The sequence below is a fragment of the Rhinoderma darwinii genome, chromosome 3 (genome assembly GCF_050947455.1).
Source record: "Rhinoderma darwinii isolate aRhiDar2 chromosome 3, aRhiDar2.hap1, whole genome shotgun sequence".
NCBI classification, from domain to species: Eukaryota; Metazoa; Chordata; class Amphibia; order Anura; family Rhinodermatidae; genus Rhinoderma; species Rhinoderma darwinii.
The window spans coordinates 415,924,077-415,948,683 of NC_134689.1; the positions used below are offsets into that span (position 1 = coordinate 415,924,077).

Sequence of the window (24,607 nt, forward strand, 5' to 3'; positions counted from 1 at the left end):
TAGAAAAATGCTAATTTTCTCTACAATTTTCTCTACGATTCGGATTGTATCGACCACATTTTACCACTTACATAAAGTACAATGTGTCACAAGAAAACAATCTCAGAATGCTTGGATAAATAAAAGAATTCCAAAGTTATTACCACATAAAGAGAAGACAATATGTCATTGCCATATTTATTCATTTTCCTATCATAGGGGGGCACACTAATCTGTATTAGAGTTGTTGAATGGTCTCAGTGGTGTCAGATTAATAGTGAATAACGAGCACAGGGATGTGGGGGCATAGCATAGTTACCAAAACAAAGACCACTCTCCGCATCGGACACGCCATACAGACCCATTCCACATATATGCCATTTACACAATGCACTCAGGCCACACATGCGCCGCCGCTAGGCCTGCTCCACGCAACTCACACAGCCCTGGTATCAGCAGGTCATCGTTAGTATAGTGGAGAGTATCCCCGCCTGTCACGCGGGAGACCGGGGTTCGATTCCGCGACGGGGAGAATTGTCACTTTTAGACACATCAATAACCAGAATTATAAAACAAGACTCTTTCTTTTCACTTTGGGCGGTGTAATGTTTTCTGTATGACGCTGTCCAATCAGCTTCTGCCCCTTCCCTGTCCAGCAACACAGTATGATCTTATAGTATACAGCTTTCATTCCCAATTCTGTATTCAACTGGCTATATCTCAGGCTCTGTCACAGCTAGAACTGTGATTCTACTGTCATATGAAAGATTGGAATCTCCCCTTTCATATGCCACCAGAACCGTGGTTCTAGGTCGTCCACAGCCCGAGATATGGCTGTTTGAATGGATCCCCCTTCCCTCTAGACTGTCTCCTAATGCTGTGAAACAGCATCCTGCTGATAGGACAGAGTCAGAGGCTGGGAGGAAGCCCCACCTCAGGAGAATCGCTGCTGTTACCTCCCAGTTGTCTTATAAATCCTCATCTACATATTTAGAAAAAAGCTCATAACTTTTGAAATAATAAACGTTTTGGGACACAATTTTCACTAGTATTATCAGTGTGACAGCGCCTATCAAATTAGCTAGGAGATAGGGAAGTACAAGTGACAGAGCCTCTTTAAATAGGACGAAATTGCAGTACCAGGATTATTATCTGTCTTACAAGCAGATACATTTAGAAAAATGCTAATTTTCTCTACAATTTTCTCTACGATTCGGATTGTATCGACCACATTTTACCACTTACATAAAGTACAATGTGTCACAAGAAAACAATCTCAGAATGCTTGGATAAATAAAAGAATTCCAAAGTTATTACCACATAAAGAGAAGACAATATGTCATTGCCATATTTATTCATTTTCCTATCATAGGGGGGCACACTAATCTGTATTAGAGTTGTTGAATGGTCTCAGTGGTGTCAGATTAATAGTGAATAACGAGCACAGGGATGTGGGGGCATAGCATAGTTACCAAAACAAAGACCACTCTCCGCATCGGACACGCCATACAGACCCATTCCACATATATGCCATTTACACAATGCACTCAGGCCACACATGCGCCGCCGCTAGGCCTGCTCCACGCAACTCACACAGCCCTGGTATCAGCAGGTCATCGTTAGTATAGTGGAGAGTATCCCCGCCTGTCACGCGGGAGACCGGGGTTCGATTCCGCGACGGGGAGAATTGTCACTTTTAGACACATCAATAACCAGAATTATAAAACAAGACTCTTTCTTTTCACTTTGGGCGGTGTAATGTTTTCTGTATGACGCTGTCCAATCAGCTTCTGCCCCTTCCCTGTCCAGCAACACAGTATGATCTTATAGTATACAGCTTTCATTCCCAATTCTGTATTCAACTGGCTATATCTCAGGCTCTGTCACAGCTAGAACTGTGATTCTACTGTCATATGAAAGATTGGAATCTCCCCTTTCATATGCCACCAGAACCGTGGTTCTAGGTCGTCCACAGCCCGAGATATGGCTGTTTGAATGGATCCCCCTTCCCTCTAGACTGTCTCCTAATGCTGTGAAACAGCATCCTGCTGATAGGACAGAGTCAGAGGCTGGGAGGAAGCCCCACCTCAGGAGAATCGCTGCTGTTACCTCCCAGTTGTCTTATAAATCCTCATTTACATATTTAGAAAAAAGCTCATAACTTTTGAAATAATAAACGTTTTGGGACACAATTTTCACTAGTATTATCAGTGTGACAGCGCCTATCAAATTAGCTAGGAGATAGGGAAGTACAAGTGACAGAGCCTCTTTAAATAGGACGAAATTGCAGTACCAGGATTATTATCTGTCTTACAAGCAGATACATTTAGAAAAATGCTAATTTTCTCTACAATTTTCTCTACGATTCGGATTGTATCGACCACATTTTACCACTTACATAAAGTACAATGTGTCACAAGAAAACAATCTCAGAATGCTTGGATAAATAAAAGAATTCCAAAGTTATTACCACATAAAGAGAAGACAATATGTCATTGCCATATTTATTCATTTTCCTATCATAGGGGGGCACACTAATCTGTATTAGAGTTGTTGAATGGTCTCAGTGGTGTCAGATTAATAGTGAATAACGAGCACAGGGATGTGGGGGCATAGCATAGTTACCAAAACAAAGACCACTCTCCGCATCGGACACGCCATACAGACCCATTCCACATATATGCCATTTACACAATGCACTCAGGCCACACATGCGCCGCCGCTAGGCCTGCTCCACGCAACTCACACAGCCCTGGTATCAGCAGGTCATCGTTAGTATAGTGGAGAGTATCCCCGCCTGTCACGCGGGGACCGGGGTTCGATTCCCCGACGGGGAGAATTCATACTTTTAGACACATCAATAACCAGAATTATAAAACAAGACTCTTTCTTTTCACTTTGGGCGGTGTAATGTTTTCTGTATGACGCTGTCCAATCAGCTTCTGCCCCTTCCCTGTCCAGCAACACAGTATGATCTTATAGTATACAGCTTTCATTCCCAATTCTGTATTTAACTGGCTATATCTCAGGCTCTGTCACAGCTAGAACTGTGATTCTACTGTCATATGAAAGATTGGAATCTCCCCTTTCATATGCCACCAGAACCGTGGTTCTAGGTCGTCCACAGCCCGAGATATGGCTGTTTGAATGGATCCCCCTTCCCTCTAGACTGTCTCCTAATGCTGTGAAACAGCATCCTGCTGATAGGACAGAGTCAGAGGCTGGGAGGAAGCCCCACCTCAGGAGAATCGCTGCTGTTACCTCCCAGTTGTCTTATAAATCCTCATTTACATATTTAGAAAAAAGCTCATAACTTTTGAAATAATAAACGTTTTGGGACACAATTTTCACTAGTATTATCAGTGTGACAGCGCCTATCAAATTAGCTAGGAGATAGGGAAGTACAAGTGACAGAGCCTCTTTAAATAGGACGAAATTGCAGTACCAGGATTATTATCTGTCTTACAAGCAGATACATTTAGAAAAATGCTAATTTTCTCTACAATTTTCTCTACGATTCGGATTGTATCGACCACATTTTACCACTTACATAAAGTACAATGTGTCACAAGAAAACAATCTCAGAATGCTTGGATAAATAAAAGAATTCCAAAGTTATTACCACATAAAGAGAAGACAATATGTCATTGCCATATTTATTCATTTTCCTATCATAGGGGGGCACACTAATCTGTATTAGAGTTGTTGAATGGTCTCAGTGGTGTCAGATTAATAGTGAATAACGAGCACAGGGATGTGGGGGCATAGCATAGTTACCAAAACAAAGACCACTCTCCGCATCGGACACGCCATACAGACCCATTCCACATATATGCCATTTACACAATGCACTCAGGCCACACATGCGCCGCCGCTAGGCCTGCTCCACGCAACTCACACAGCCCTGGTATCAGCAGGTCATCGTTAGTATAGTGGAGAGTATCCCCGCCTGTCACGCGGGGACCGGGGTTCGATTCCCCGACGGGGAGAATTCATACTTTTAGACACATCAATAACCAGAATTATAAAACAAGACTCTTTCTTTTCACTTTGGGCGGTGTAATGTTTTCTGTATGACGCTGTCCAATCAGCTTCTGCCCCTTCCCTGTCCAGCAACACAGTATGATCTTATAGTATACAGCTTTCATTCCCAATTCTGTATTTAACTGGCTATATCTCAGGCTCTGTCACAGCTAGAACTGTGATTCTACTGTCATATGAAAGATTGGAATCTCCCCTTTCATATGCCACCAGAACCGTGGTTCTAGGTCGTCCACAGCCCGAGATATGGCTGTTTGAATGGATCCCCCTTCCCTCTAGACTGTCTCCTAATGCTGTGAAACAGCATCCTGCTGATAGGACAGAGTCAGAGGCTGGGAGGAAGCCCCACCTCAGGAGAATCGCTGCTGTTACCTCCCAGTTGTCTTATAAATCCTCATTTACATATTTAGAAAAAAGCTCATAACTTTTGAAATAATAAACGTTTTGGGACACAATTTTCACTAGTATTATCAGTGTGACAGCGCCTATCAAATTAGCTAGGAGATAGGGAAGTACAAGTGACAGAGCCTCTTTAAATAGGACGAAATTGCAGTACCAGGATTATTATCTGTCTTACAAGCAGATACATTTAGAAAAATGCTAATTTTCTCTACAATTTTCTCTACGATTCGGATTGTATCGACCACATTTTACCACTTACATAAAGTACAATGTGTCACAAGAAAACAATCTCAGAATGCTTGGATAAATAAAAGAATTCCAAAGTTATTACCACATAAAGAGAAGACAATATGTCATTGCCATATTTATTCATTTTCCTATCATAGGGGGGCACACTAATCTGTATTAGAGTTGTTGAATGGTCTCAGTGGTGTCAGATTAATAGTGAATAACGAGCACAGGGATGTGGGGGCATAGCATAGTTACCAAAACAAAGACCACTCTCCGCATCGGACACGCCATACAGACCCATTCCACATATATGCCATTTACACAATGCACTCAGGCCACACATGCGCCGCCGCTAGGCCTGCTCCACGCAACTCACACAGCCCTGGTATCAGCAGGTCATCGTTAGTATAGTGGAGAGTATCCCCGCCTGTCACGCGGGGACCGGGGTTCGATTCCCCGACGGGGAGAATTCATACTTTTAAACACATCAATAACCAGAATTATAAAACAAGACTCTTTCTTTTCACTTTGGGCGGTGTAATGTTTTCTGTATGACGCTGTCCAATCAGCTTCTGCCCCTTCCCTGTCCAGCAACACAGTATGATCTTATAGTATACAGCTTTCATTCCCAATTCTGTATTTAACTGGCTATATCTCAGGCTCTGTCACAGCTAGAACTGTGATTCTACTGTCATATGAAAGATTGGAATCTCCCCTTTCATATGCCACCAGAACCGCGGTTCTAGGTCGTCCACAGCCCGAGATATGGCTGTTTGAATGGATCCCCCTTCCCTCTAGACTGTCTCCTAATGCTGTGAAACAGCATCCTGCTGATAGGACAGAGTCAGAGGCTGGGAGGAAGCCCCACCTCAGGAGAATCGCTGCTGTTACCTCCCAGTTGTCTTATAAATCCTCATTTACATATTTAGAAAAAAGCTCATAACTTTTGAAATAATAAACGTTTTGGGACACAATTTTCACTAGTATTATCAGTGTGACAGCGCCTATCAAATTAGCTAGGAGATAGGGAAGTACAAGTGACAGAGCCTCTTTAAATAGGACGAAATTGCAGTACCAGGATTATTATCTGTCTTACAAGCAGATACATTTAGAAAAATGCTAATTTTCTCTACAATTTTCTCTACGATTCGGATTGTATCGACCACATTTTACCACTTACATAAAGTACAATGTGTCACAAGAAAACAATCTCAGAATGCTTGGATAAATAAAAGAATTCCAAAGTTATTACCACATAAAGAGAAGACAATATGTCATTGCCATATTTATTCATTTTCCTATCATAGGGGGGCACACTAATCTGTATTAGAGTTGTTGAATGGTCTCAGTGGTGTCAGATTAATAGTGAATAACGAGCACAGGGATGTGGGGGCATAGCATAGTTACCAAAACAAAGACCACTCTCCGCATCGGACACGCCATACAGACCCATTCCACATATATGCCATTTACACAATGCACTCAGGCCACACATGCGCCGCCGCTAGGCCTGCTCCACGCAACTCACACAGCCCTGGTATCAGCAGGTCATCGTTAGTATAGTGGAGAGTATCCCCGCCTGTCACGCGGGAGACCGGGGTTCTATTCCCCGACGGGGAGAATTGTCACTTTTAGACACATCAATAACCAGAATTATAAAACAAGACTCTTTCTTTTCACTTTGGGCGGTGTAATGTTTTCTATATGACGCTGTCCAATCAGCTTCTGCCCCTTCCCTGTCCAGCAACACAGTGTGATCTTATAGTATACAGCTTTCATTCCCAATTCTGTATTCAACTGGCTATATCTCAGGCTCTGTCACAGCTAGAACTGTGATTCTACTGTCATATGAAAGATTGGAATCTCCCCTTTCATATGCCACCAGAACCGCGGTTCTAGGTCGTCCACAGCCCGAGATATGGGTGTTTGAATGGATCCCCCTTCCCTCTAGACTGTCTCCTAATGCTGTGAAACAGCATCCTGCTGATAGGACAGAGTCAGAGGCTGGGAGGAAGCCCCACCTCAGGAGAATCGCTGCTGTTACCTCCCAGTTGTCTTATAAATCCTCATTTACATATTTAGAAAAAAGCTCATAACTTTTGAAATAATAAACGTTTTGGGACACAATTTTCACTAGTATTATCAGTGTGACAGCGCCTATCAAATTAGCTAGGAGATAGGGAAGTACAAGTGACAGAGCCTCTTTAAATAGGACGAAATTGCAGTACCAGGATTATTATCTGTCTTACAAGCAGATACATTTAGAAAAATGCTAATTTTCTCTACAATTTTCTCTACGATTCGGATTGTATCGACCACATTTTACCACTTACATAAAGTACAATGTGTCACAAGAAAACAATCTCAGAATGCTTGGATAAATAAAAGAATTCCAAAGTTATTACCACATAAAGAGAAGACAATATGTCATTGCCATATTTATTCATTTTCCTATCATAGGGGGGCACACTAATCTGTATTAGAGTTGTTGAATGGTCTCAGTGGTGTCAGATTAATAGTGAATAACGAGCACAGGGATGTGGGGGCATAGCATAGTTACCAAAACAAAGACCACTCTCCGCATCGGACACGCCATACAGACCCATTCCACATATATGCCATTTACACAATGCACTCAGGCCACACATGCGCCGCCGCTAGGCCTGCTCCACGCAACTCACACAGCCCTGGTATCAGCAGGTCATCGTTAGTATAGTGGAGAGTATCCCCGCCTGTCACGCGGGAGACCGGGGTTCGATTCCCCGACGGGGAGAATTCACACTTTTAGACACATCAATAACCAGAATTATAAAACAAGACTCTTTCTTTTCACTTTGGGCGGTGTAATGTTTTCTGTATGACGCTGTCCAATCAGCTTCTGCCCCTTCCCTGTCCAGCAACACAGTATGATCTTATAGTATACAGCTTTCATTCCCAATTCTGTATTCAACTGGCTATATCTCAGGCTCTGTCACAGCTAGAACTGTGATTCTACTGTCGTATGAAAGATTGGAATCTCCCCTTTCATATGCCACCAGAACCGCGGTTCTAGGTCGTCCACAGCCCGAGATATGGCTGTTTGAATGGATCCCCCTTCCCTCTAGACTGTCTCCTAATGCTGTGAAACAGCATCCTGCTGATAGGACAGAGTCAGAGGCTGGGAGGAAGCCCCACCTCAGGAGAATCGCTGCTGTTACCTCCCAGTTGTCTTATAAATCCTCATTTACATATTTAGAAAAAAGCTCATAACTTTTGAAATAATAAACGTTTTGGGACACAATTTTCACTAGTATTATCAGTGTGACAGCGCCTATCAAATTAGCTAGGAGATAGGGAAGTACAAGTGACAGAGCCTCTTTAAATAGGACGAAATTGCAGTACCAGGATTATTATCTGTCTTACAAGCAGATACATTTAGAAAAATGCTAATTTTCTCTACAATTTTCTCTACGATTCGGATTGTATCGACCACATTTTACCACTTACATAAAGTACAATGTGTCACAAGAAAACAATCTCAGAATGCTTGGATAAATAAAAGAATTCCAAAGTTATTACCACATAAAGAGAAGACAATATGTCATTGCCATATTTATTCATTTTCCTATCATAGGGGGGCACACTAATCTGTATTAGAGTTGTTGAATGGTCTCAGTGGTGTCAGATTAATAGTGAATAACGAGCACAGGGATGTGGGGGCATAGCATAGTTACCAAAACAAAGACCACTCTCCGCATCGGACACGCCATACAGACCCATTCCACATATATGCCATTTACACAATGCACTCAGGCCACACATGCGCCGCCGCTAGGCCTGCTCCACGCAACTCACACAGCCCTGGTATCAGCAGGTCATCGTTAGTATAGTGGAGAGTATCCCCGCCTGTCACGCGGGAGACCGGGGTTCTATTCCCCGACGGGGAGAATTGTCACTTTTAGACACATCAATAACCAGAATTATAAAACAAGACTCTTTCTTTTCACTTTGGGCGGTGTAATGTTTTCTATATGACGCTGTCCAATCAGCTTCTGCCCCTTCCCTGTCCAGCAACACAGTGTGATCTTATAGTATACAGCTTTCATTCCCAATTCTGTATTCAACTGGCTATATCTCAGGCTCTGTCACAGCTAGAACTGTGATTCTACTGTCATATGAAAGATTGGAATCTCCCCTTTCATATGCCACCAGAACCGCGGTTCTAGGTCGTCCACAGCCCGAGATATGGGTGTTTGAATGGATCCCCCTTCCCTCTAGACTGTCTCCTAATGCTGTGAAACAGCATCCTGCTGATAGGACAGAGTCAGAGGCTGGGAGGAAGCCCCACCTCAGGAGAATCGCTGCTGTTACCTCCCAGTTGTCTTATAAATCCTCATTTACATATTTAGAAAAAAGCTCATAACTTTTGAAATAATAAACGTTTTGGGACACAATTTTCACTAGTATTATCAGTGTGACAGCGCCTATCAAATTAGCTAGGAGATAGGGAAGTACAAGTGACAGAGCCTCTTTAAATAGGACGAAATTGCAGTACCAGGATTATTATCTGTCTTACAAGCAGATACATTTAGAAAAATGCTAATTTTCTCTACAATTTTCTCTACGATTCGGATTGTATCGACCACATTTTACCACTTACATAAAGTACAATGTGTCACAAGAAAACAATCTCAGAATGCTTGGATAAATAAAAGAATTCCAAAGTTATTACCACATAAAGAGAAGACAATATGTCATTGCCATATTTATTCATTTTCCTATCATAGGGGGGCACACTAATCTGTATTAGAGTTGTTGAATGGTCTCAGTGGTGTCAGATTAATAGTGAATAACGAGCACAGGGATGTGGGGGCATAGCATAGTTACCAAAACAAAGACCACTCTCCGCATCGGACACGCCATACAGACCCATTCCACATATATGCCATTTACACAATGCACTCAGGCCACACATGCGCCGCCGCTAGGCCTGCTCCACGCAACTCACACAGCCCTGGTATCAGCAGGTCATCGTTAGTATAGTGGAGAGTATCCCCGCCTGTCACGCGGGAGACCGGGGTTCGATTCCCCGACGGGGAGAATTCACACTTTTAGACACATCAATAACCAGAATTATAAAACAAGACTCTTTCTTTTCACTTTGGGCGGTGTAATGTTTTCTGTATGACGCTGTCCAATCAGCTTCTGCCCCTTCCCTGTCCAGCAACACAGTATGATCTTATAGTATACAGCTTTCATTCCCAATTCTGTATTCAACTGGCTATATCTCAGGCTCTGTCACAGCTAGAACTGTGATTCTACTGTCATATGAAAGATTGGAATCTCCCCTTTCATATGCCACCAGAACCGCGGTTCTAGGTCGTCCACAGCCCGAGATATGCCTGTTTGAATGGATCCCCCTTCCCTCTAGACTGTCTCCTAATGCTGTGAAACAGCATCCTGCTGATAGGACAGAGTCAGAGGCTGGGAGGAAGCCCCACCTCAGGAGAATCGCTGCTGTTACCTCCCAGTTGTCTTATAAATCCTCATTTACATATTTAGAAAAAAGCTCATAACTTTTGAAATAATAAACGTTTTGGGACACAATTTTCACTAGTATTATCAGTGTGACAGCGCCTATCAAATTAGCTAGGAGATAGGGAAGTACAAGTGACAGAGCCTCTTTAAATAGGACGAAATTGCAGTACCAGGATTATTATCTGTCTTACAAGCAGATACATTTAGAAAAATGCTAATTTTCTCTACAATTTTCTCTACGATTCGGATTGTATCGACCACATTTTACCACTTACATAAAGTACAATGTGTCACAAGAAAACAATCTCAGAATGCTTGGATAAATAAAAGAATTCCAAAGTTATTACCACATAAAGAGAAGACAATATGTCATTGCCATATTTATTCATTTTCCTATCATAGGGGGGCACACTAATCTGTATTAGAGTTGTTGAATGGTCTCAGTGGTGTCAGATTAATAGTGAATAACGAGCACAGGGATGTGGGGGCATAGCATAGTTACCAAAACAAAGACCACTCTCCGCATCGGACACGCCATACAGACCCATTCCACATATATGCCATTTACACAATGCACTCAGGCCACACATGCGCCGCCGCTAGGCCTGCTCCACGCAACTCACACAGCCCTGGTATCAGCAGGTCCTCGTTAGTATAGTGGAGAGTATCCCCGCCTGTCACGTGGGAGACCGGGGTTCAATTCCCCGACGGGGAGAATTGTCACTTTTAGACACATCAATAACCAGAATTATAAAACAAGACTCTTTCTTTTCACTTTGGGCGGTGTAATGTTTTCTGTATGACGCTGTCCAATCAGCTTCTGCCCCTTCCCTGTCCAGCAACACAGTATGATCTTATAGTATACAGCTTTCATTCCCAATTCTGTATTCAACTGGCTATATCTCAGGCTCTGTCACAGCTAGAACTGTGATTCTACTGTCATATGAAAGATTGGAATCTCCCCTTTCATATGCACCAGAACCGCGGTTCTAGGTCGTCCACAGCCCGAGATATGGCTGTTTGAATGGATCCCCCTTCCCTCTAGACTGTCTCCTAATGCTGTGAAACAGCATCCTGCTGATAGGACAGAGTCAGAGGCTGGGAGGAAGCCCCACCTCAGGAGAATCGCTGCTGTTACCTCCCAGTTGTCTTATAAATCCTCATTTACATATTTAGAAAAAAGCTCATAACTTTTGAAATAATAAACGTTTTGGGACACAATTTTCACTAGTATTATCAGTGTGACAGCGCCTATCAAATTAGCTAGGAGATAGGGAAGTACAAGTGACAGAGCCTCTTTAAATAGGACGAAATTGCAGTACCAGGATTATTATCTGTCTTACAAGCAGATACATTTAGAAAAATGCTAATTTTCTCTACAATTTTCTCTACGATTCGGATTGTATCGACCACATTTTACCACTTACATAAAGTACAATGTGTCACAAGAAAACAATCTCAGAATGCTTGGATAAATAAAAGAATTCCAAAGTTATTACCACATAAAGAGAAGACAATATGTCATTGCCATATTTATTCATTTTCCTATCATAGGGGGGCACACTAATCTGTATTAGAGTTGTTGAATGGTCTCAGTGGTGTCAGATTAATAGTGAATAATGAGCACAGGGATGTGGGGGCATAGCATAGTTACCAAAACAAAGACCACTCTCCGCATCGGACACGCCATACAGACCCATTCCACATATATGCCATTTACACAATGCACTCAGGCCACACATGCGCCGCCGCTAGGCCTGCTCCACGCAACTCACACAGCCCTGGTATCAGCAGGTCATCGTTAGTATAGTGGAGAGTATCCCCGCCTGTCACGCGGGAGACCGGGGTTCGATTCCGCGACGGGGAGAATTGTCACTTTTAGACACATCAATAACCAGAATTATAAAACAAGACTCTTTCTTTTCACTTTGGGCGGTGTAATGTTTTCTGTATGACGCTGTCCAATCAGCTTCTGCCCCTTCCCTGTCCAGCAACACAGTATGATCTTATAGTATACAGCTTTCATTCCCAATTCTGTATTCAACTGGCTATATCTCAGGCTCTGTCACAGCTAGAACTGTGATTCTACTGTCATATGAAAGATTGGAATCTCCCCTTTCATATGCCACCAGAACCGCGGTTCTAGGTCGTCCACAGCCCGAGATATGGCTGTTTGAATGGATCCCCCTTCCCTCTAGACTGTCTCCTAATGCTGTGAAACAGCATCCTGCTGATAGGACAGAGTCAGAGGCTGGGAGGAAGCCCCACCTCAGGAGAATCGCTGCTGTTACCTCCCAGTTGTCTTATAAATCCTCATCTACATATTTAGAAAAAAGCTCATAACTTTTGAAATAATAAACGTTTTGGGACACAATTTTCACTAGTATTATCAGTGTGACAGCGCCTATCAAATTAGCTAGGAGATAGGGAAGTACAAGTGACAGAGCCTCTTTAAATAGGACGAAATTGCAGTACCAGGATTATTATCTGTCTTACAAGCAGATACATTTAGAAAAATGCTAATTTTCTCTACAATTTTCTCTACGATTCGGATTGTATCGACCACATTTTACCACTTACATAAAGTACAATGTGTCACAAGAAAACAATCTCAGAATGCTTGGATAAATAAAAGAATTCCAAAGTTATTACCACATAAAGAGAAGACAATATGTCATTGCCATATTTATTCATTTTCCTATCATAGGGGGGCACACTAATCTGTATTAGAGTTGTTGAATGGTCTCAGTGGTGTCAGATTAATAGTGAATAACGAGCACAGGGATGTGGGGGCATAGCATAGTTACCAAAACAAAGACCACTCTCCGCATCGGACACGCCATACAGACCCATTCCACATATATGCCATTTACACAATGCACTCAGGCCACACATGCGCCGCCGCTAGGCCTGCTCCACGCAACTCACACAGCCCTGGTATCAGCAGGTCATCGTTAGTATAGTGGAGAGTATCCCCGCCTGTCACGCGGGAGACCGGGGTTCGATTCCCCGACGGGGAGAATTCATACTTTTAGACACATCAATAACCAGAATTATAAAACAAGACTCTTTCTTTTCACTTTGGGCGGTGTAATGTTTTCTGTATGACGCTGTCCAATCAGCTTCTGCCCCTTCCCTGTCCAGCAACACAGTATGATCTTATAGTATACAGCTTTCATTCCCAATTCTGTATTTAACTGGCTATATCTCAGGCTCTGTCACAGCTAGAACTGTGATTCTACTGTCATATGAAAGATTGGAATCTCCCCTTTCATATGCCACCAGAACCGCGGTTCTAGGTCGTCCACAGCCCGAGATATGGGTGTTTGAATGGATCCCCCTTCCCTCTAGACTGTCTCCTAATGCTGTGAAACAGCATCCTGCTGATAGGACAGAGTCAGAGGCTGGGAGGAAGCCCCACCTCAGGAGAATCGCTGCTGTTACCTCCCAGTTGTCTTATAAATCCTCATTTACATATTTAGAAAAAAGCTCATAACTTTTGAAATAATAAACGTTTTGGGACACAATTTTCACTAGTATTATCAGTGTGACAGCGCCTATCAAATTAGCTAGGAGATAGGGAAGTACAAGTGACAGAGCCTCTTTAAATAGGACGAAATTGCAGTACCAGGATTATTATCTGTCTTACAAGCAGATACATTTAGAAAAATGCTAATTTTCTCTACAATTTTCTCTACGATTCGGATTGTATCGACCACATTTTACCACTTACATAAAGTACAATGTGTCACAAGAAAACAATCTCAGAATGCTTGGATAAATAAAAGAATTCCAAAGTTATTACCACATAAAGAGAAGACAATATGTCATTGCCATATTTATTCATTTTCCTATCATAGGGGGGCACACTAATCTGTATTAGAGTTGTTGAATGGTCTCAGTGGTGTCAGATTAATAGTGAATAACGAGCACAGGGATGTGGGGGCATAGCATAGTTACCAAAACAAAGACCACTCTCCGCATCGGACACGCCATACAGACCCATTCCACATATATGCCATTTACACAATGCACTCAGGCCACACATGCGCCGCCGCTAGGCCTGCTCCACGCAACTCACACAGCCCTGGTATCAGCAGGTCATCGTTAGTATAGTGGAGAGTATCCCCGCCTGTCACGCGGGAGACCGGGGTTCGATTCCCCGACGGGGAGAATTCACACTTTTAGACACATCAATAACCAGAATTATAAAACAAGACTCTTTCTTTTCACTTTGGGCGGTGTAATGTTTTCTGTATGACGCTGTCCAATCAGCTTCTGCCCCTTCCCTGTCCAGCAACACAGTATGATCTTATAGTATACAGCTTTCATTCCCAATTCTGTATTCAACTGGCTATATCTCAGGCTCTGTCACAGCTAGAACTGTGATTCTACTGTCATATGAAAGATTGGAATCTCCCCTTTCATATGCCACCAGAACCGCGGTTCTAGGTCGTCCACAGCCCGAGATATGGCTGTTTGAATGGATCCCCCTTCCCTCTAGACTGTCTCCTAATGCTGTGAAACAGCATCCTGCTGATAGGACAGAGTCAGAGGCTGGGAGGAAGCCCCACCTCAGGAGAATCGCTTCTGTTACCTCCCAGTTGTCTTATAAATCCTCATTTACATATTTAGAAAAAAGCTCATAACTTTTGAAATAATAAACGTTTTGGGACACAATTTTCACTAGTATTATCAGTGTGACAGTGCCTATCAAATTAGCTAGGAGATAGGGAAGTACAAGTGACAGAGCCTCTTTAAATAGGACGAAATTGCAGTACCAGGATTATTATCTGTCTTACAAGCAGATACATTTAGAAAAATGCTAATTTTCTCTACAATTTTCTCTACGATTCGGATTGTATCGACCACATTTTACCACTTACATAAAGTACAATGTGTCACAAGAAAACAATCTCAGAATGCTTGGATAAATAAAAGAATTCCAAAGTTATTACCACATAAAGAGAAGACAATATGTCATTGCCATATTTATTCATTTTCCTATCATAGGGGGGCAAACTAATCTGTATTAGAGTTGTTGAATGGTCTCAGTGGTGTCAGATTAATAGTGAATAACGAGCACAGGGATGTGGGGGCATAGCATAGTTACCAAAACAAAGACCACTCTCTGCATCGGACACGCCATACAGACCCATTCCACATATATGCCATTTACACAATGCACTCAGGCCACACATGCGCCGCCGCTAGGCCTGCTCCACGCAACTCACACAGCCCTGGTATCAGCAGGTCATCGTTAGTATAGTGGAGAGTATCCCCGCCTGTCACGCGGGAGACTGGGGTTCGATTCCCCGACGGGGAGAATTCACACTTTTAGACACATCAATAACCAGAATTATAAAACAAGACTCTTTCTTTTCACTTTGGGCGGTGTAATGTTTTCTGTATGACGCTGTCCAATCAGCTTCTGCCCCTTCCCTGTCCAGCAACACAGTATGATCTTATAGTATACAGCTTTCATTCCCAATTCTGTATTCAACTGGCTATATCTCAGGCTCTGTCACAGCTAGAACTGTGATTCTACTGTCATATGAAAGATTGGAATCTCCCCTTTCATATGCCACCAGAACCGCGGTTCTAGGTCGTCCACAGCCCGAGATATGGCTGTTTGAATGGATCCCCCTTCCCTCTAGACTGTCTCCTAATGCTGTGAAACAGCATCCTGCTGATAGGACAGAGTCAGAGGCTGGGAGGAAGCCCCACCTCAGGAGAATCGCTGCTGTTACCTCCCAGTTGTCTTATAAATCCTCATTTACATATTTAGAAAAAAGCTCATAACTTTTGAAATAATAAACGTTTTGGGACACAATTTTCACTAGTATTATCAGTGTGACAGCGCCTATCAAATTAGCTAGGAGATAGGGAAGTACAAGTGACAGAGCCTCTTTAAATAGGACGAAATTGCAGTACCAGGATTATTATCTGTCTTACAAGCAGATACATTTAGAAAAATGCTAATTTTCTCTACAATTTTCTCTACGATTCGGATTGTATCAACCACATTTTACCACTTACATAAAGTACAATGTGTCACAAGAAAACAATCTCAGAATGCTTGGATAAATAAAAGAATTCCAAAGTTATTACCACATAAAGAGAAGACAATATGTCATTGCCATATTTATTCATTTTCCTATCATAGGGGGGCACACTAATCTGTATTAGAGTTGTTGAATGGTCTCAGTGGTGTCAGATTAATAGTGAATAACGAGCACAGGGATGTGGGGGCATAGCATAGTTACCAAAACAAAGACCACTCTCCGCATCGGACACGCCATACAGACCCATTCCACATATATGCCATTTACACAATGCACTCAGGCCACACATGCGCCGCCGCTAGGCCTGCTCCACGCAACTCACACAGCCCTGGTATCAGCAGGTCATCGTTAGTATAGTGGAGAGTATCCCCGCCTGTCACGCGGGAGACTGGGGTTCGATTCCCCGACGGGGAGAATTCACACTTTTAGACACATCAATAACCAGAATTATAAAACAAGACTCTTTCTTTTCACTTTGGGCGGTGTAATGTTTTCTATATGACGCTGTCCAATCAGCTTCTGCCCCTTCCCTGTCCAGCAACACAGTGTGATCTTATAGTATACAGCTTTCATTCCCAATTCTGTATTCAACTGGCTATATCTCAGGCTCTGTCACAGCTAGAACTGTGATTCTACTGTCATATGAAAGATTGGAATCTCCCCTTTCATATGCACCAGAACCGCGGTTCTAGGTCGTCCACAGCCCGAGATATGGCTGTTTGAATGGATCCCCCTTCCCTCTAGACTGTCTCCTAATGCTGTGAAACAGCATCCTGCTGATAGGACAGAGTCAGAGGCTGGGAGGAAGCCCCACCTCAGGAGAATCGCTGCTGTTACCTCCCAGTTGTCTTATAAATCCTCATTTACATATTTAGAAAAAAGCTCATAACTTTTGAAATAATAAACGTTTTGGGACACAATTTTCACTAGTATTATCAGTGTGACAGCGCCTATCAAATTAGCTAGGAGATAGGGAAGTACAAGTGACAGAGCCTCTTTAAATAGGACGAAATTGCAGTACCAGGATTATTATCTGTCTTACAAGCAGATACATTTAGAAAAATGCTAATTTTCTCTACAATTTTCTCTACGATTCGGATTGTATCGACCACATTTTACCACTTACATAAAGTACAATGTGTCACAAGAAAACAATCTCAGAATGCTTGGATAAATAAAAGAATTCCAAAGTTATTACCACATAAAGAGAAGACAATATGTCATTGCCATATTTATTCATTTTCCTATCATAGGGGGGCACACTAATCTGTATTAGAGTTGTTGAATGGTCTCAGTGGTGTCAGATTAATAGTGAATAACGAGCACAGGGATGTGGGGGCATAGCATAGTTACCAAAACAAAGACCACTCTCCGCATCGGACACGCCATACAGACCCATTCCACATATATGCCATTTACACAATGCACTCAGGCCACACATGCGCCGCCGCTAGGCCTGCTCCACGCAACTCACACAGCCCTGGTATCAGCAGGTCATCGTTAGTATAGTGGAGAGTATCCCCGCCTGTCACGCGGGAGACTGGGGTTCGATTCCCCGACGGGGAGAATTCACACTTTTAGACACATCAATAACCAGAATTATAAAACAAGACTCTTTCTTTTCACTTTGGGCGGTGTAATGTTTTCTATATGACGCTGTCCAATCAGCTTCTGCCCCTTCCCTGTCCAGCAACACAGTGTGATCTTATAGTATACAGCTTTCATTCCCAATTCTGTATTCAACTGGCTATATCTCAGGCTCTGTCACAGCTAGAACTGTGATTCTACTGTCATATGAAAGATTGGAATCTCCCCTTTCATATGCACCAGAACCGCGGTTCTAGGTCGTCCACAGCCCGAGATATGGCTGTTTGAATGGATCCCCCTTCCCTCTAGACTGTCTCCTAATGCTGTGAAACAGCATCCTGCTGATAGGACAGAGTCAGAGGCTGGGAGGAAGCCCCACCTCAGGAGAATCGCTGCTGTTACCTCCCAGTTGTCTTATAAATCCTCATTTACATATTTAGAAAAAAGCTCATAACTTTTGAAATAATAAACGTTTTGGGACACAATTTTCACTAGTATTATCAGTGTGACAGCGCCTATCAAATTAGCTAGGAGATAGGGAAGTACAAGTGACAGAGCCTCTTTAAATAGGACGAAATTGCAGTACCAGGATTATTATCTGTCTTACAAGCAGATACATTTAGAAAAATGCTAATTTTCTCTACAATTTTCTCTACGATTCGGATTGTATCGACCACATTTTACCACTTACATAAAGTACAATGTGTCACAAGAAAACAATCTCAGAATGCTTGGATAAATAAAAGAATTCCAAAGTTATTACCACATAAAGAGAAGACAATATGTCATTGCCATATTTATTCATTTTCCTATCATAGGGGGGCACACTAATCTGTATTAGAGTTGTTGAATGGTCTCAGTGGTGTCAGATTAATAGTGAATAACGAGCACAGGGATGTGGGGGCATAGCATAGTTACCAAAACAAAGACCACTCTCCGCATCGGACACGCCATACAGACCCATTCCACATATATGCCATTTACACAATGCACTCAGGCCACACATGCGCCGCCGCTAGGCCTGCTCCACGCAACTCACACAGGCCTGGTATCAGCAGGTCATCGTTAGTATAGTGGAGAGTATCCCCGCCTGTCACGCGGGAGACTGGGGTTCGATTCCCCGACGGGGAGAATTCACACTTTTAGACACATCAATAACCAGAATTATAAAACAAGACTCTTTCTTTTCACTTTGGGCGGTGTAATGTTTTCTGTATGACGCTGTCCAATCAGCTTCTGCCCCTTCCCTGTCCAGCAACACAGTATGATCTTATAGTATACAGCTTTCATTCCCAATTCTGTATTCAACTGGCTATATCTCAGGCTCTGTCACAGCTAGAACTGTGATTCTACTGTCATATGAAAGATTGGAATCTCCCCTTTCATATGCCACCAGAACCGCGGTTCTAGGTCGTCCACAGCCCGAGATATGGCTGTTTGAATGGATCCCCCTTCCCTCTAGACTGTCTCCTAATGCTGTGAAACAGCATCCTGCTGATAGGACAGAGTCAGAGGCTGGGAGGAAGCCCCACCTCAGGAGAATCGCTGCTGTTACCTCCCAGTTGTCTTATAAATCCTCATTTACATATTTAGAAAAAAGCTCATAACTTTTGAAATAATAAACGTTTTGGGACACAATTTTCACTAGTATTATCAGTGTGACAGCGCCTATCAAATTAGCTAGGAGATAGGGAAGTACAAGTGACAGAGCCTCTTTAAATAGGACGAAATTGCAGTACCAGGATTATTATCTGTCTTACAAGCAGATACATTTAGAAAAATGCTAATTTTCTCTACAATTTTCTCTACGATTCGGATTGTATCGACCACATTTTACCACTTACATAAAGTACAATGTGTCACAAGAAAACAATCTCAGAATGCTTGGATAAATAAAAGAATTCCAAAGTTATTACCACATAAAGAGAAGACAATATGTCATTGCCATATTTATTCATTTTCCTATCATAGGGGGGCACACTAATCTGTATTAGAGTTGTTGAATGGTCTCAGTGGTGTCAGATTAATAGTGAATAACGAGCACAGGGATGTGGGGGCATAGCATAGTTACCAAAACAAAGACCACTCTCCGCATCGGACACGCCATACAGACCCATTCCACATATATGCCATTTACACAATGCACTCAGGCCACACATGCGCCGCCGCTAGGCCTGCTCCACGCAACTCACACAGGCCTGGTATCAGCAGGTCATCGTTAGTATAGTGGAGAGTATCCCCGCCTGTCACGCGGGAGACTGGGGTTCGATTCCCCGACGGGGAGAATTCACACTTTTAGACACATCAATAACCAGAATTATAAAACAAGACTCTTTCTTTTCACTTTGGGCGGTGTAATGTTTTCTGTATGACGCTGTCCAATCAGCTTCTGCCCCTTCCCTGTCCAGCAACACAGTATGATCTTATAGTATACAGCTTTCATTCCCAATTCTGTATTCAACTGGCTATATCTCAGGCTCTGTCACAGCTAGAACTGTGATTCTACTGTCATATGAAAGATTGGAATCTCCCCTTTCATATGCCACCAGAACCGCGGTTCTAGGTCGTCCACAGCCCGAGATATGGCTGTTTGAATGGATCCCCCTTCCCTCTAGACTGTCTCCTAATGCTGTGAAACAGCATCCTGCTGATAGGACAGAGTCAGAGGCTGGGAGGAAGCCCCACCTCAGGAGAATCGCTGCTGTTACCTCCCAGTTGTCTTATAAATCCTCATTTACATATTTAGAAAAAAGCTCATAACTTTTGAAATAATAAACGTTTTGGGACACAATTTTCACTAGTATTATCAGTGTGACAGTGCCTATCAAATTAGCTAGGAGATAGGGAAGTACAAGTGACAGAGCCTCTTTAAATAGGACGAAATTGCAGTACCAGGATTATTATCTGTCTTACAAGCAGATACATTTAGAAAAATGCTAATTTTCTCTACAATTTTCTCTACGATTCGGATTGTATCGACCACATTTTACCACTTACATAAAGTACAATGTGTCACAAGAAAACAATCTCAGAATGCTTGGATAAATAAAAGAATTCCAAAGTTATTACCACATAAAGAGAAGACAATATGTCATTGCCATATTTATTCATTTTCCTATCATAGGGGGGCACACTAATCTGTATTAGAGTTGTTGAATGGTCTCAGTGGTGTCAGATTAATAGTGAATAACGAGCACAGGGATGTGGGGGCATAGCATAGTTACCAAAACAAAGACCACTCTCCGCATCGGACACGCCATACAGACCCATTCCACATATATGCCATTTACACAATGCACTCAGGCCACACATGCGTCGCCGCTAGGCCTGCTCCACGCAACTCACACAGCCCTGGTATCAGCAGGTCATCGTTAGTATAGTGGAGAGTATCCCCGCCTGTCACGCGGGAGACTGGGGTTCGATTCCCCGACGGGGAGAATTCACACTTTTAGACACATCAATAACCAGAATTATAAAACAAGACTCTTTCTTTTCACTTTGGGCGGTGTAATGTTTTCTGTATGACGCTGTCCAATCAGCTTCTGCCCCTTCCCTGTCCAGCAACACAGTATGATCTTATAGTATACAGCTTTCATTCCCAATTCTGTATTCAACTGGCTATATCTCAGGCTCTGTCACAGCTAGAACTGTGATTCTACTGTCATATGAAAGATTGGAATCTCCCCTTTCATATGCACCAGAACCGCGGTTCTAGGTCGTCCACAGCCCGAGATATGGCTGTTTGAATGGATCCCCCTTCCCTCTAGACTGTCTCCTAATGCTGTGAAACAGCATCCTGCTGATAGGACAGAGTCAGAGGCTGGGAGGAAGCCCCACCTCAGGAGAATCGCTGCTGTTACCTCCCAGTTGTCTTATAAATCCTCATTTACATATTTAGAAAAAAGCTCATAACTTTTGAAATAATAAACGTTTTGGGACACAATTTTCACTAGTATTATCAGTGTGACAGTGCCTATCAAATTAGCTAGGAGATAGGGAAGTACAAGTGACAGAGCCTCTTTAAATAGGACGAAATTGCAGTACCAGGATTATTATCTGTCTTACAAGCAGATACATTTAGAAAAATGCTAATTTTCTCTACAATTTTCTCTACGATTCGGATTGTATCGACCACATTTTACCACTTACATAAAGTACAATGTGTCACAAGAAAACAATCTCAGAATGCTTGGATAAATAAAAGAATTCCAAAGTTATTACCACATAAAGAGAAGACAATATGTCATTGCCATATTTATTCATTTTCCTATCATAGGGGGGCACACTAATCTGTATTAGAGTTGTTGAATGGTCTCAGTGGTGTCAGATTAATAGTGAATAACGAGCACAGGGATGTGGGGGCATAGCATAGTTACCAAAACAAAGACCACTCTCCGCATCGGACACGCCATACAGACCCATTCCACATATATGCCATTTACACAATGCACTCAGGCCACACATGCGCCGCCGCTAGGCCTGCTCCACGCAACTCACACAGCCCTGGTATCAGCAAGTCCTCGTTAGTATAGTGGAGAGTATCCCCGCCTGTCACGCGGGAGACCGGGGTTCGATTCCCCGACGGGGAGAATTGTCACTTTTAGACACATCAATAACCAGAATTATAAAACAAGACTCTTTCTTTTCACTTTGGGCGGTGTAATGTTTTCTATATGACGCTGTCCAATCAGCTTCTGCCCCTTCCCTGTCCAGCAACACAGTGTGATCTTATAGTATACAGCTTTCATTCCCAATTCTGTATTCAACTGGCTATATCTCAGGCTCTGTCACAGCTAGAACTGTGATTCTACTGTCATATGAAAGATTGGAATCTCCCCTTTCATATGCCACCAGAACCGCGGTTCTAGGTCGTCCACAGCCCGAGATATGGCTGTTTGAATGGATCCCCCTTCCCTCTAGACTGTCTCCTAATGCTGTGAAACAGCATCCTGCTGATAGGACAGAGTCAGAGGCTGGGAGGAAGCCCCACCTCAGGAGAATCGCTGCTGTTACCTCCCAGTTGTCTTATAAATCCTCATTTACATATTTAGAAAAAAGCTCATAACTTTTGAAATAATAAACGTTTTGGGACACAATTTTCACTAGTATTATCAGTGTGACAGCGCCTATCAAATTAGCTAGGAGATAGGGAAGTACAAGTGACAGAGCCTCTTTAAATAGGACGAAATTGCAGTACCAGGATTATTATCTGTCTTACAAGCAGATACATTTAGAAGAATGCTAATTTTCTCTACAATTTTCTCTACGATTCGGATTGTATCGACCACATTTTACCACTTACATAAAGTACAATGTGTCACAAGAAAACAATCTCAGAATGCTTGGATAAATAAAAGAATTCCAAAGTTATTACCACATAAAGAGAAGACAATATGTCATTGCCATATTTATTCATTTTCCTATCATAGGGGGGCACACTAATCTGTATTAGAGTTGTTGAATGGTCTCAGTGGTGTCAGATTAATAGTGAATAACGAGCACAGGGATGTGTGGGCATAGCATAGTTACCAAAACAAAGACCACTCTCCGCATCGGACACGCCATACAGACCCATTCCACATATATGCCATTTACACAATGCACTCAGGCCACACATGCGCCGCCGCTAGGCCTGCTCCACGCAACTCACACATCCCCGGTATCAGCAGGTCCTCGTTAGTATAGTGGAGAGTATCCCCGCCTGTCACGCGGGAGACCGGGGTTCGATTCCCCGAAGGGGAGAATTGTCACTTTTAGACACATCAATAACCAGAATTATAAAACAAGACTCTTTCTTTTCACTTTGGGCGGTGTAATGTTTTCTGTATGACGCTGTCCAATCAGCTTCTGCCCCTTCCCTGTCCAGCAACACAGTATGATCTTATAGTATACAGCTTTCATTCCCAATTCTGTATTCAACTGGCTATATCTCAGGCTCTGTCACAGCTAGAACTGTGATTCTACTGTCATATGAAAGATTGGAATCTCCCCTTTCATATGCCACAAGAACCGCGGTTCTAGGTCGTCCACAGCCCGAGATATGGCTGTTTGAATGGATCCCCCTTCCCTCTAGACTGTCTCCTAATGCTGTGAAACAGCATCCTGCTGATAGGACAGAGTCAGAGGCTGGGAGGAAGCCCCACCTCAGGAGAATCGCTGCTGTTACCTCCCAGTTGTCTTATAAATCCTCATTTACATATTTAGAAAAAAGCTCATAACTTTTGAAATAATAAACGTTTTGGGACACAATTTTCACTAGTATTATCAGTGTGACAGTGCCTATCAAATTAGCTAGGAGATAGGGAAGTACAAGTGACAGAGCCTCTTTAAATAGGACGAAATTGCAGTACCAGGATTATTATCTGTCTTACAAGCAGATACATTTAGAAAAATGCTAATTTTCTCTACAATTTTCTCTACGATTCGGATTGTATCGACCACATTTTACCACTTACATAAAGTACAATGTGTCACAAGAAAACAATCTCAGAATGCTTGGATAAATAAAAGAATTCCAAAGTTATTACCACATAAAGAGAAGACAATATGTCATTGCCATATTTATTCATTTTCCTATCATAGGGGGGCACACTAATCTGTATTAGAGTTGTTGAATGGTCTCAGTGGTGTCAGATTAATAGTGAATAACGAGCACAGGGATGTGGGGGCATAGCATAGTTACCAAAACAAAGACCACTCTCCGCATCGGACACGCCATACAGACCCATTCCACATATATGCCATTTACACAATGCACTCAGGCCACACATGCGCCGCCGCTAGGC

At 42.7% G+C, this 24,607-nt stretch overlaps 2 non-coding genes across 2 annotated transcripts; both read left to right on the plus strand.

Moving 5' to 3' along the window:
* The first annotated feature begins 10,813 nt into the window (after positions 1-10,813).
* TRNAD-GUC (transfer RNA aspartic acid (anticodon GUC)) lies at positions 10,814-10,885 on the plus strand. Its single transcript has one exon. It is a non-coding gene; the product is annotated as a tRNA-Asp (tRNA).
* An 11,454-nt stretch (positions 10,886-22,339) lies between these two features.
* Positions 22,340-22,411, plus strand: TRNAD-GUC (transfer RNA aspartic acid (anticodon GUC)). Its single transcript has one exon. It is a non-coding gene; the product is annotated as a tRNA-Asp (tRNA).
* Positions 22,412-24,607: the final 2,196 nt, after the last annotated feature.